This window comes from Chroicocephalus ridibundus, chromosome 21 (genome assembly GCF_963924245.1).
Source record: "Chroicocephalus ridibundus chromosome 21, bChrRid1.1, whole genome shotgun sequence".
NCBI classification, from domain to species: domain Eukaryota; kingdom Metazoa; phylum Chordata; class Aves; order Charadriiformes; family Laridae; genus Chroicocephalus; species Chroicocephalus ridibundus.
In genome coordinates this window covers 5,166,079-5,178,823 of record NC_086304.1, presented here as the reverse complement: position 1 = coordinate 5,178,823, position 12,745 = coordinate 5,166,079, and positions in this window count along the sequence as shown.

Here is a 12,745-nt window from a genome sequence, read left to right as displayed (position 1 = left end):
CTGGACAGGCTCCTGCTGGCTGCGGCGAGAGGCTGCTGCTGGAGCTGGTTTTGGGGACAGGACACGCTGCTGGGGCTCAGCGGGGAGCCTGCCTTTGCCCGAGATGGCGAGGAGAAAGGCCCCCCAGACAAGACGCCCAGGGGCCTCCAAAGGCTCCTTGGGGACCAAGGGAAACCAACGGCCGGCAGGGTGAGAACGGGGCTGCGCTGCCGGGCGGGCTTCCCGGGGCGGGGGACTGCTGCTGCCAGCTCGCCTCCTCTTCTCCCGGGGCAGGCCTGTCCCGCAAAGGGTGGGGAAAGGAGGGGGACCCCAGCCCTGCTGCCCGCTCTCGCTGCTGCTGGGACAGCCCTTCCTCTGGCAGGGGCCTCCGCTCAGGCTACTCCTCCCCGCCTCAGCTCCCGCGGCCTGGGGACGGTGGGTAGCCGGCATTTGTCTTTGTCCTCCCACAGGGACCCGAGCGCTGGCGTGGAGCTGGTGATGCGCCCTTCACCTGCCGGCTCAGCCGCTCAAGGGCCTGCCGAGGGGCGCGACAAGGCCACAGAAATCGCAAGTAAGCTCAGCACTGCTGCTTGCTCCAAAGTCCTCCGGGGTGAACGTGGAGAGCCGCGCTGTGCCAGAGCTCGGGCCAGTTGTCACAAGTGGCAGGAGAATCGTAGAATCATAGAATTGCCGAGGTTGGAAGGGACCTTTCAGACCATCTAGTCCAACCATCAACCTAACTGTGACAAAATTCATCACTAAGCACTATGTCTACGCGTCTTTTAAACACCTCCAGGGATGGTGCCTCAACCACTCCCCTGAGCAGCCTGTTCCAATGCTTAATAACCCCTTCTGTGTAAAAATTTTTCCTAATGTCCAGTTTAAACCTCCCTTGGCACAACTTGATGCCGTTTCCTCTTGTCCTATGGCCTGTTACTTGGGAGAAGAGACCGACCCCCACCTCTCTACACCCTCCTTTCAGGGAGTTGCAGAGAGCGAGGTCTCCCCTCAGCCTCCTTTTCTCCAGGCTAAACAGCCCCAGCTCCCTCAGCCGCCCCTCACAAGGCTTGTGCTCCAGACCCCTCAGCGGCTCCGTTGCCCTTCTCTGTGCCTCAATGTCTTTTTTGTGGGGAGGGGCCCAAAACTGGCCACAGCACTTGAGGTGGGGCCTCACCAGTGCTGAGTACAGGGGAATGTTCACTGCCCTAGTCGTACTCACCACACTGCTCCTGATACAGGCCAGGATGCTGTTGTCCTTCTTGGCCACCTGGGCACACTGCTGGCTCATAGTCAGCCGTCTGTCGACCAACACCCCCAGGTCCTTTTTTGCCGGGCAGCTTTCGAGCCACTCCTCCCCAGGCCTGTAGTGCTGCATGGGGTTGTTGTGACCCAAGTGCAGGACCTGGCACTTGGCCTTGTTGAACCTCATGCCATTGGCCTTCAGCCCATCGATCCAGCCTGTCCAGATCCCTCTGCAACGCCTTTCTACCCTCAAGCAGGTCGACACTCCCACCCAACTTGGTGTCACCTGCAAACTTAGTGAGGGTGCATTCCATCCCCTTGTCCAGTGTAGGCTGCCCTGCTCTTTGCCCCGGGGAGGGCGTGCCTGGGACTCGGTGCCCACCTCCCCACAGGGAGCTGAAATATGCCTGGCTGGGCATCCTAGAGAAGAGATCTCAAGGGGCAGGCTTAACTTTTCTCTGGTTTCTTTGCCCAGGGACGGTCTTCAGCCTTCCTTGCCTTCTGGCTGTTGCCCTGGTCTCTCTGTGGAGACATCTGCTGAGCATGTGCCTCTTGGCCGCGTACGTACGACATGTTTCTGCTGCGGATGGGGGGTAGAACGGGGGTGTCTGAGGGCCGGTGCCAGCAAAGGGCAGAGCAGAGGGTGCTCCCCAGCCAGCAGCCCGGGGCTCCCAGTGGGGCGCCTCAGCTTGGGCGCTGCTCGTGCTGTGGCCATTCTCAGGGGAGCCAAGAGCAAAGCCCCTCGGCAGCCATTTGCTGCAGCCCCAAGCTTTGGCTGCGGCAGGACAAACTGCCCCACAGCCAGACGCTCGGGTGCAGAGCCAAGCCTCCGCAGGGCAAGGGTTTTCCCCAGCTCAGGCAAGAGACCACGCCGGTCTGTGGAGGCCTCTGGGAGGAAAGGCGGACAAGGCTCCTGCGCTTCCCAGCTCTGCGGGAAAACACTTGCCCTAAGAGGGATGTGTGTGATGGCAAGGGAGAACAGGCCTGCTTCCTCAGCCAGAGGGAGAGCAAGGTCCGCACCAGAAAGACTGCTGGAAAGCACTCTTCGTGTGCTCGACGTCTTTGCTTCCTGGGATGATCTTCCTGGAGACCTTCCTTTGGGGAAGAGCTGCCGGCAGCGTTGAACGATGTGGACAGAAATCGTGTTCCTGCTGGACGCTGCTCTGTCAGTTCTCTGTCAGCAGCAGGCTTCCAAAACGGTGTCTGTTTGGCCTGAAACGGGAAATCCGCCTGTGAAGGGGTTTGTCCAAGGCTTGGATCATGACAGCACCAGGACTCCCTCTTTTTCAGGCAAAAGATGGCCCTGCAGAAGAAGGCGTTCTTGCAAGTCTTCTTGTTGCTCCCCCTGGCTCTTGGTGAGTTTTCATGAGCAACCATCTGAGAGCGACAGCCTGGCTGGGCTGGACGCCACCTTTCCTTTTGGGCCAGTATGTGCGGAAACTCCCGTGGCCCAAGTGCTTCCCAAGCAAGTCCTTGAGTGGGACTGCCTTCTGGGCTCCCAGTAAGACTGGTAGCCTCCCAGTCACACTGCTGCCCTGCCTACCGGACCACAGGGCTCACTTAGTCGGCACCTCTGCGAGAGACGGGGGTAGCTCTTTGCAAGCCTGACCTGGGGATTCCCAGAGGGCAGGGGCCATGCAGGGGGACCGATGGAGAGGTACCTCTCCTCGCCCAGCAGCCTGGTCTCGGTGCTCACTGGGGCAGTGAGGGGAAATGGGGAATAGCTCTGGGGCACCGAGCACACCTGAAGATCACGGCTGCGCAGTCCGCTCAAGCCCGGGCTGATGGCCCCCGGTCAGAGGTGTGTCCTCTCCCTGCACCCCACGTCCCCCGCCTCCTCAGCTCACCTGCTGCCCCAGCCCCAAGGCAACAGGGACAGACAACGCCACTGCAGGCATCGCCAGCACCCCCGGTAAAATAACTGTCTCTTGCTGATGTGAATTGCAGCTGCTGTTCACTGCGGGACCTCGCTGCCAGGCCTGAAGCCCCTGTGGTAAGCGATGTTTCCTGAGCTGGAATTGGGTCTGTGCAGAAGGGTCAGACGACCTCGTGTCCCTGCACCCATTTGCCTGAGAGCCGGGGCTCCCGCACGGCCCTTCCTGCCTTTGCCTCTTGCGCCAGCTGGTGCGGAAGGGAAGCGCTGGCAAAGCAGGGAACGCACGCGTGTCTCTCCTCCTTGCTGAGCTCAGAGGCTCCCAGTGGGGTGGGCAGCTCTCTGACAACATCTGCTTTCCTGGTTCCTGCAGGAACTGCCCGGTTTTAATGGCGCAGCAAACTCAAAAGATGCAGCTAATGCTGGAGGAGGTGGCTCGGCTGAGGGCAGAGATCAGCAGCGTGAAGCAGGTGCTGCGGCGTGTTGGGGAAGGAGGCTTGGCTGGGCAGAAGCCCTTGGGGCTGTGGGTGTGTGGGACTGCTGACTGCAGTCAGCCAGCCTTTGCCCCAGGGGCCTCCTGGGCTGCACAGGCCCTTCTCCGGCCCCACTTTCACCGGCCGCTTCAGGCAGCGCAGGACTCCCTTGGCACGCCAGCACCTCTGGCTGCTCTGGCTGGGCTCCTCAGGCAGGGGTGGGACCCAGGCACGCTCACGGGGGGCCAGCCATCGCTGGCAGGGCTTGAGTCCACCTTCCACCTGCCCTGGAGAGTGTGGAGGATGGGGACGAGGGTGTGGGGACCCTCATCAACCCACCTCGGGGCCGTGGCCATGGCTGTGGACACAGACACTGTTCCTCAGTCCTGCAGCTCCGTGGAGAGGGTTTGCCTTGCCTTTCTGACAGTGGCCCTTTGCCGCTCCGGGCACTAGTAGCCACGCTGAACGTTGATGTGCTCCTTTTCTCTGTTTGTTTATGGCGTTCCCAGGAAGTCGAGGAAATGAAGCAGGCAGCATCTGAGAGGGCTTTGGAAGCCTACGTGGAGATGTCTGACTGGGCCCTGCAAAGCTCTGGTATGGACACAAGCAGCCCCGTCTCCTTGCCCTGCGCTTGTCTGCAGCCCTCCCCAAAGGCGCCTGCGCTCCAGGCGCTGCTCTCCAAAGTGGGGGAGCTGAAATGCTTGGGGGGTCCCAGGGCAAGGCTGTGGCAGAGCAGCTCTCTCAGACTCCCTCCCAACCCTGCCCTCGGCATCCTCACGCTGCCTCTGGCGCTGCCCCCGCACGTGTTCCTGTGCGGACGGAGGGGCTCTCTTCCTCTCCTCAGCATTGGAAAAGGAGATGGCCGGGCCGTCCTTGGCTGCCCACGCAGCAAGCCCTCAGCTTGGGTCTGCTGCCATTCACATGGGCACCGTCTGTCTCCCAGAACCCTCAGACCTTCTCCTGCTGGCGCTGGGAGTGCAGCAGTCACCAGGCACGTGGCCGCCCTCATTCCCCTGCGCGGCTGGGCAGCTGGGCAGCCCACCAGCCTGGGACGAGGACAGGACTGACAGAGGCGCAGCTGGCCGGCGGTGTCAGAAATAGTGTCTGAGCACCAAGCCCTCCTCGTCTGTGGCCTCTTGCAGTCGTCTGCTTTCCCTTCCCTGCAGGTGCCAGCATTGACCTGCAGAGAACTTCGGAGACCTACACCTGCAAAAACGACTGGTTCTGGAGGTTTATTGAGTTCTTTTGCACTCCCCGCAGTCCCGATCGCATTTTGCAGGTATTGTAGCAGAAATCGAGAGGGAATTCTTTCCTTTCTTCCTGTGAAGTTGGAGACTGACCTCAGGGCTCTCCCTTCGGTCCAGTGTTGCGCCGTCTTGGGGGTGGGAGGCGAGAGGTGGGGGGTGCCCTGCAGAGCCCCTGGGCAGGGATGTGTTTCTGCAAGGCCCTGACTAGAATGGTTTCGTAACCGCTGTTCTCCTCTGCTCCATAATACTGACAGCCCTGGCAAAGGTCGGTCAGGGAAGGAGGCCTCCTGCTTCTGTCCACTTCCTCACACACACCTCATTTTCAAGCTGAAATAGACCCCACAGACACACCGGTGCCTACGCTTCAAGCTACGTGGGCAGTTGTCTTGGCCCCAACACTCTCTCACGCTTCATTGCTCTGGCTTTCTGGTTGCAGCCGGATGTTTCCCCGGGAAACTGCTGGCCTTTCCCAGGGCATCAGGGCCAGGTGGTCATCAGGTTGCCAGCGCGAGTCCACCTGACTGCCATCACTGTGCAGCACATCTCCAAAGAAGTCTCTCCATCTGGGACCGTCACCAGCGCCCCCAGGGACATCGCTGTCTTTGTAAGTCTCTGCTGGGTGCTTCTGGTGCGGATCTGGTCCTGGGGGAAAGCCATGACAGGGTCTTCCTTGCTTTTGTGCCTCCTCTGAGGTTGGAGTCCCGGTCTCCTGAGCACTGCAGGGCCCTGGTGAGGCTCTAGGAGTCTCCTCCCTCTTAAGACTTGTTCTGGCCAAGCAGCTCAGGGTTCTTGACTAAAACTCAAGCGGAGCCTGAGCTCCACCGTAACCAGGGCTAGACTAGGGCTAGAGCCCCAGGGGAGGGTGGGTAGGTAACAGGGCTGACCCAGCACCTACGTTCCCTCTTTGTCGGGACGAGTCTGAGCTGCTCTCCTTGTGCTTTGCCCCACAGGGAGTGGATGTGGACAGAGAAGAGGAAACTCTCCTGGTGACCTTCATGTACGATGTGTCAAAAGAGGCCATTCAGACCTTCCCTCTGAAGGTGCGATGCACGCACGGTGTTGGGGGAAGATGCCAGGGAGCAAAGCAGGTTTGCCTGCAGGGCCATGGCAGGAGGAGCGTGAATGCTTTCTCCCTGGGCAGAGGGGGCCTGGGTCACCGCCAGGAGAGAGCTGGTGGGGTTGGGAGGGCTGAGTGGCACGCGGTGGTGCTAGCAAAAGGACAGTGAGGGCAAGGTCAGGCCCGTGGGAGCATGAGTCCCAAGAGATCCCTGGCTGCCTTCAGCAGAGCCCGCTGCACACGCAGCCACTGCACCCGAGCAACGTCTTTGTGCCATGGAGAAACAGGGACGCCCGCTGGAGAAAGCCGTCAGGCAGCGCCCTGGCTCCATCCCGTGGGTGTCCTCTCCTCCCAGCATAGCATGCCCCTTCTCTCCCGCTGCTCTCACGCCTGCCCGCAGGAAAGCGGGCAGAGCAGACAGCGGGAGCTCGGGGGGGTGTCAGACCAGCTGCCCCACGCAAAGGAGCACCTCCCCGGCCTCTCTGCCGGCACAGAGCGAGGCGCAGAGGGAAGGGGCAGAGGGGAGGGAGGCTGAGCCCCAGCCGGGCCCATGCAGAGGGTGCCAGGTGCCTTCCCCCTCCCCGCGTCCCCAGCCTCCCCAGCACCCCGCTACCAGAGCCAGCCTCAGGTTTCCACAGCCGCTCCCACCCACTGTCAGGAGCTTGTTCCTGAGCAGGAGCAGGGCTGGTGGGGGGAGATACCTTGACTGCATTGTGGCTCTTAACACCTCCGATTCCTCTTCCCTCTTTTCCTCGCAGAACGCCCCGCATCCCAGAGCCTTCTCCTATCTCAAACTCCTTGTGAAGAGCAACTGGGGAAAACCAAAGTACACATGCATTTACCGAGTGCAGGTTCATGGGAAGATGGCAAAACCAAACAGCCTCAACTGAAACCAGAGACAGAAAAAGGACAAACATAAAAAAGAAGAAAAAGAATAATGTTGCTGCGACTCAGATTGGTGTAGAAGATTTGTCTCCTAAGTTGGGTGCACAATAAGGTCCATTGCAGGGAGGGCAGTCGTGGGAAAGCAACAGAAGATCGGCGAGGAGGATTGTTAATACGCTCAAGTGACTCACAGCTGGGTGCTGGAAAACACATATATCACACTAATTGTTATTCAGTCTCGGACGCTTGCAAGAAAAACACTTGCACTTCGATAACATAAACCTGTGATGGACTCAGGGACACCTTATCCAGCCACTTGAGAATCCTGGCCTGCTGCTGAAGAAGATCAAAGCACAGTGGGAAAACGATGCCTGTTTGAACCCTTTAAATGCCAGGCAGAACAGGGAGTCCGTGCATGCTCTTGCTCACAAGGACTCTCTCGCTGCCAAGGGCTCTTGCTAACAAGGACTCTCTCTCACTCCACGGTGCCCGCAGTCCCTGCTTCCGTGCCTCTGCCCGGGTGTTGCTTCGGAGATTCCCTGGTCTGTGAGGTATCGAGAAGAAACTTGTTCTTTGCCTTTCATCCGTGGTTTTGTGGTTGTTCCTGCATCCTGCCCGCATCGGCTCACACAGCGGGGTTACAACCAGGGACTGAGTCTGGTAAATAGGTAAACGTAGCTCCTTGTGAAGAACAAACAGCGAAGAATACCACATCCCCGAAGAGACTGGAGGGACCGATAACAAGCTCGCAAAATAAATGGGGGAGTTGCAAAAGCTGCTGCATTTATCTTCCCCAGTCCACACAAAGAGATTCCTCTATTATCAGCTCAAACCAGCCACCGTACACCACTAGGAACCACCCAAGACCTACCATGAAGTCCCTAACAGAGTTAATGTGCATGTGCCAAGGGGATGTGAATATGGAGATGAGTTCTGGAAATGTAATGAACGTGGCAATGAGTGCTGAGACATGTAACGACCACGCATATTCTGTATGGATGTAAGTCTCTGTGAATCTCACATTCAGTGGACATGTCAGGTGGAGAGATCCCCCACGTCCCCGGTGCTGAATAAAAGAATGCCTGCTTCTTAAGACTACATCGGTGTTAAGAAGTTCATTCCCGATTTCGGTGACGGTTTCTGGCGACCCAGATGGGACTCTGCCTCTGAATCTCGACAGATCCTTGGAATTGCAGGGCCTCCATCCGGCACCGAGGGATTCTCAGGGAGAACCTCCGATCCCCGGACCAAAGAGCTCCGAGCAAGGCCCCTGGAAAGGTGAAGGCATTCTTTTCTTTAAGGGATATTAAGGGTTGCCTGTCCATAAGGCGAGGCATAAGCCTCGCAGGGTTGGGCTGTAAAGGTACCTAAGGGAAGGAGTTGGTCTCACCGGATGAAAGCCTGTGAGAAACGCGGCTGATAAGCGTAAAGGTATTGTCCTCAACACCAGGCGGGGAAGGGCCGCACCAAGAGCAAAGGTCTGGTATAAAAGGTTCAGGCCCTAAGGTTTTGTTATTTTGTCTTGTGTAATAAGTGCTATGTTCAGTTGTCATTTTCTTTGTGTTTTGTGTTGTTCGTTCTACTAGTACTATCCTATAATGGGTAGCAAGCCCTTGGCGGAAGGGGGAATTTTGAAAAAGTCTCCTTTAGGTTGTATACTGAAGCGTTGGAAACAAATAGGAGGGGACCCGCTCACGAGAAAGCAGCTGATTGAATATTGTAACAATTGGTGGCCGTTATGTACTTCAGAAGATCAAGAAAAATGGACAAGAAATGGGACTTTAAAATAGAATACAATTTTACAGCTTATGTTATTTTGTAGCAGGGAAAACAAATGGGATGAAGTACTGTATGTAGATTTGTTTTTCACTTTAAGAAACCACCCAGAGTGGCAGAAGGATTGTGGGCGATAACCAGATATCAGAGACGGTTATTCGGAATGAGACATGCTACGCCAAAAGCCATTAATTGGTCAAAATCGTATGAGGTTAAACAAGAACCAAATGAATCGCCACCTGCATTTATGGAACGAGTAAAGAATACTGCTAGGAAATACACGAACGTGGACCCCGAGAAGTGGAGGAGGCTGGGCAATTGGCCTCTATTTTTATGGGACAATCTGCCCCGGATGTACAAAAGAAACTCCAAAAGTTAGAAGGAGAAGATTCGAGGGACTTGGGAACATTGGTGTAAGTAGCTTGGACCGTCTAGAATAACAGAGAAAAGGAGAGGGAGAATCAAAGAGAAGGGAGATTAATTGCCGCATTGACGGGAGTTGCTCCGGGAAGAATGAACGGGGCCCGGGGAAGTAGAGGAGGCTACAGAAGAGTTGGGAAGGAACTCGTTTAGCAGAAGCTCAGTGCGCGATCTGCAAAGAGCGAGGACATTGGAAAAACGCGTGCCCTAGAGTCAGTAACCAAGGCTCGATCCTGCAGCCTGTCAAGGTGATGGCTTTAGGTGATGGTTTAGGGAAGCGTTGCAAAACAGGTAGTAATAAGTCACCTACGTAAACAAATCAATAGCAGGCATGCATCGAGGATTGCTGAAGAGGAAAGTTCATCTGGAGGGCAACTGACGGAGAGGAAGATACGACCACCAGATGAAGTAAACGACCACCAGAACGACTGTGATTCGCGAAATGACTTGCCTCATGATTGTGCAATTGGTTCTGGGAGGGGGCGTGCTTATGTTAATGATTTAGGGAAAACGAATGAATACGTAACAATTTTGTAAATATAAATGGCTCAAAATAAGATCATTGTGGGAGCACTTATGGTGGAAAATCCCCAGTGCGACCGCAGCGCTGCTAATAAAGAATACCTGCTCTACAGGACCATCTGCTGTTGAGTTTATTTCTTTGCTTCAGCTCGTCTCTGTAATCCTGAAAGTTGAAAATATTATAACCATCTGATTTAGGTGAGACCCCCAAAGAGTGACCTTTGGAAGTCTCAAAGAGGGGAACTGTTACACCCAGGGACTGAGCGTCTGGTCAATGGTACTTGACTCCTCCCTGAGGAGGGGTTCAGAAAGCCCGGGGGGTCCTTTCTGAGCCCCGGGACCCAACGGGAAGGTCTCCCTGACGGCTGGTCTGACCCCGGCCCCTGTGCAGTAAATAACCAAGTGTGCCCTTCCAGCGCGTCACAGAGTCATGGAATGTGTTGGGTTGGAAGGGACCCTTAAAGGCCATCTCATCCAACCCCCGGCAGTGAGCAGGGACGTCTTCAACTAGATCAGGTTGCTCAGAGCCTCATCCAGCCTGGCCTTGGATGTCTCCAGGGATGGGGCCTCCACCCTCTCTCTGGGCAACCTGGGCCGGTGTCTCACCACCCTCAGTGTAAAGAGCTTCTTCCTAATGTCTGATCTAAACCTGCCCTGCTCTAGTTTAAAGCCATTGCCCCTCGTGCTGTGGCTCTGTGCCCTCGCAAACAGCTCCTCCAGCTCTCCTGGAGCCCCTTCAGGGACTGGAAGGGGCTCTAAGGTCTCCCCGGGGCTTTCTCTTCTCCAGGCTGAACCCCCCCAGCTCTCTCAGCCTGTCCCCACAGCAGAGGGGCTCCCGCCCTCGGATCACCTCCGCGGCCTGTCTCGTAAAGCGCTGCCACATTCACCGCTGACTTTGTTAAATCGCTGGTTTATGTTAATAAATATTTCCCCACTTCTCTCCCACAAGTGAAGCCAATGGCTGCGCGCGCCACAAATTGGCCCTTGGTGCCCGGCTCCTGAAATGCCCCTAATGCTGCCACCACTCCCGGAACGCTCCCAGTGGCCACTCCTGTGCTAAAGCGCCACCGCGCAGGGAGCGGGGCGCGGCGGGGAGGAGTTGGTGGGATCGGCGGTGTGTGTTTGGGAGACCCCGCTTTCTGCCCCCAGTGGAGGGCGCGGGGCTGGGGCAGCCGGCAGTGTGGGGCCTGCGAGGCTGCCTGCGCCCGGCCGGTGCCACTTCTGCCGGGACGAGCCCAAATTCGGGGGTCAGCAGCATCAGAAGCTCCGCTGGAGGCAGTGCCTGTGCTGGAGCCATGGTGGGTGCACTCCTGCTCTCACCAAACTAGCTTGTTCTGGCATCTCTCCCCATCTACTCTCCTCAAGGATACAACATCTCAAGACTTCCTTGTATCCAACTAAGCCCAGCAGATGTCTAACCCATCCGCTTACAAAGCGTTTCAAACTTAGCTACATTATTCCAGTAAGGAGGAACCAGATGTTCTTTTCAACTGGGTATCAGTAAGGCCTGAGGGGCTTTCCACCCCAGCCTTTTGTGCTGTTCAAGGCTACTGTATCACCAGCGACGGTATCACCCTGGCAGCAGCCATTGGCACCTGCTGTTCTGTAACCTTCAGCAGTCCCACCACAGAAGGGTCAGCTGAAAGACCGGGTAAGGCAGACAGCTGTGTAATGTCCTCAGTCCCTCCAGCTGCTATACCAACAGCCCACCGATACGCTTTCGGGTCTTTGAAATACCCTCTCTTGAGCAAGTCTACGCCAAGGATGCACGCAGCGTCTGGGCCACTCACAATGGAGCGCTTCCGCCATTTATTCCCAGTTCGGCTCACTTTGGCCGAAGTACAGTCAGTTCTTGAGACCTGTCACACCAGAATCAGCAACAGATTTTGTCCCTTTATGAGCCAATGGCAATAGGGTACACTGTGCACCGCTGTCCACCATGTCTTTATGCTTTTGTGGCTCTAATACACGAGGACATCGAATCCACACAGCCCAATAAACTCGGTTATCCCTCTCCCCCTCCTGGCTGGAGGCAGGGCACCTCTAATGTTGAGGACAACATCTACAGTTAGCAGATGAGTTCCGACCCGGACCAGAGAACTGCTCCCTGGGCACTGGAGCAGCCACCCTCCTGGAAGAATTCTTTCTTCTATCTGTTTTACCTTGCAACTAGTGCCTGTAGGGCCAAGGTAGGTCCTTCATCCCACTTACTCAGGTCCTCTCCATAGGCACCGAGGTAAAACCACAAGGTGTCTCGTAGTGTCTTCTTTTCCTTCCAAGTCGGTCTCGTAGGAGGGCATCTTCTCCCAATGGCTGCGACATGGGTCCATGCAGGGGAAAAGCGGGATGTTTCTTCCATCCTAGACAGTTTCTCAAACAGTGTCTCCTTTTTCTCAATCATCTTCTCAGTTTTATCAGCTTCCCCGCTGCTGAGCCGGCCGGGCCGGCGGCCAGGTAGTGGGGCTGCCGAGGGCAGCAGGGCCGGGGCAGGCGGCATGCCTGCGTGCTGCGGGGCCGAGCGGCACGCGCTGCCCTGCCCGGCTGCGGCCCGAGGGCCCTGGGCCAGGCGCCCCAGGAAGGACGGGTTTGGGGGTGGATGGAGAGGGCCAGAGGGGCTGGAGACCGTCCAGCAGCAGCCTCAGCAGCATCCTCAGCAGGTCGGCCAGGAGGCTGGGCTCACAGGACAGCGTGTTCCATGTGGCCCTGGCAGTGCTGCAGAGCCAGAGCACACTGTCAGCAGGGCCACCTCGGCCACCACCCCTTCTGCCTGGGCAGGCCCCGGAGGTCCTGAGCTGCCCCTGAGGCTGACGGGCCACGTACTTGTCACAGGGCCGGGAAACCCTCAGCAGGCCAGTGACCACCTCATAACTGTCGATGTCGGCCAGCCAGGGAAGGGTGAACGTCAGGATGTCCTGGAGCAGCATCCTGCTGACGCAGACCAGGTGCCTATCGATGACCTCCACGAGGTCGTTGACCTACTGGAGACAGCGGGCTGGAGCACAGCTATGGCCCCTGCTGACACCAAGAGCTGCTGCCCTCCTGCTGCCCTTTGCTGGCCTCAAGGGATGCCCGTCAGGTGCTGCAAGCCCTGGCCTCGGGGCGGGGGGAACGGCCCCCGCAGGCCACGCGCACAGGGCAACCCGGCTGCACACTGCCTACCCCGTATAGCTCTGAGCACGAGCCTCTCAAGACCAGCTCCAGCACCCTGCCAACCAGCAGGGTGTCAGAGACCCTTGGGTCTGCCATGTTTTTCAAGATGGCAAGGACAAAG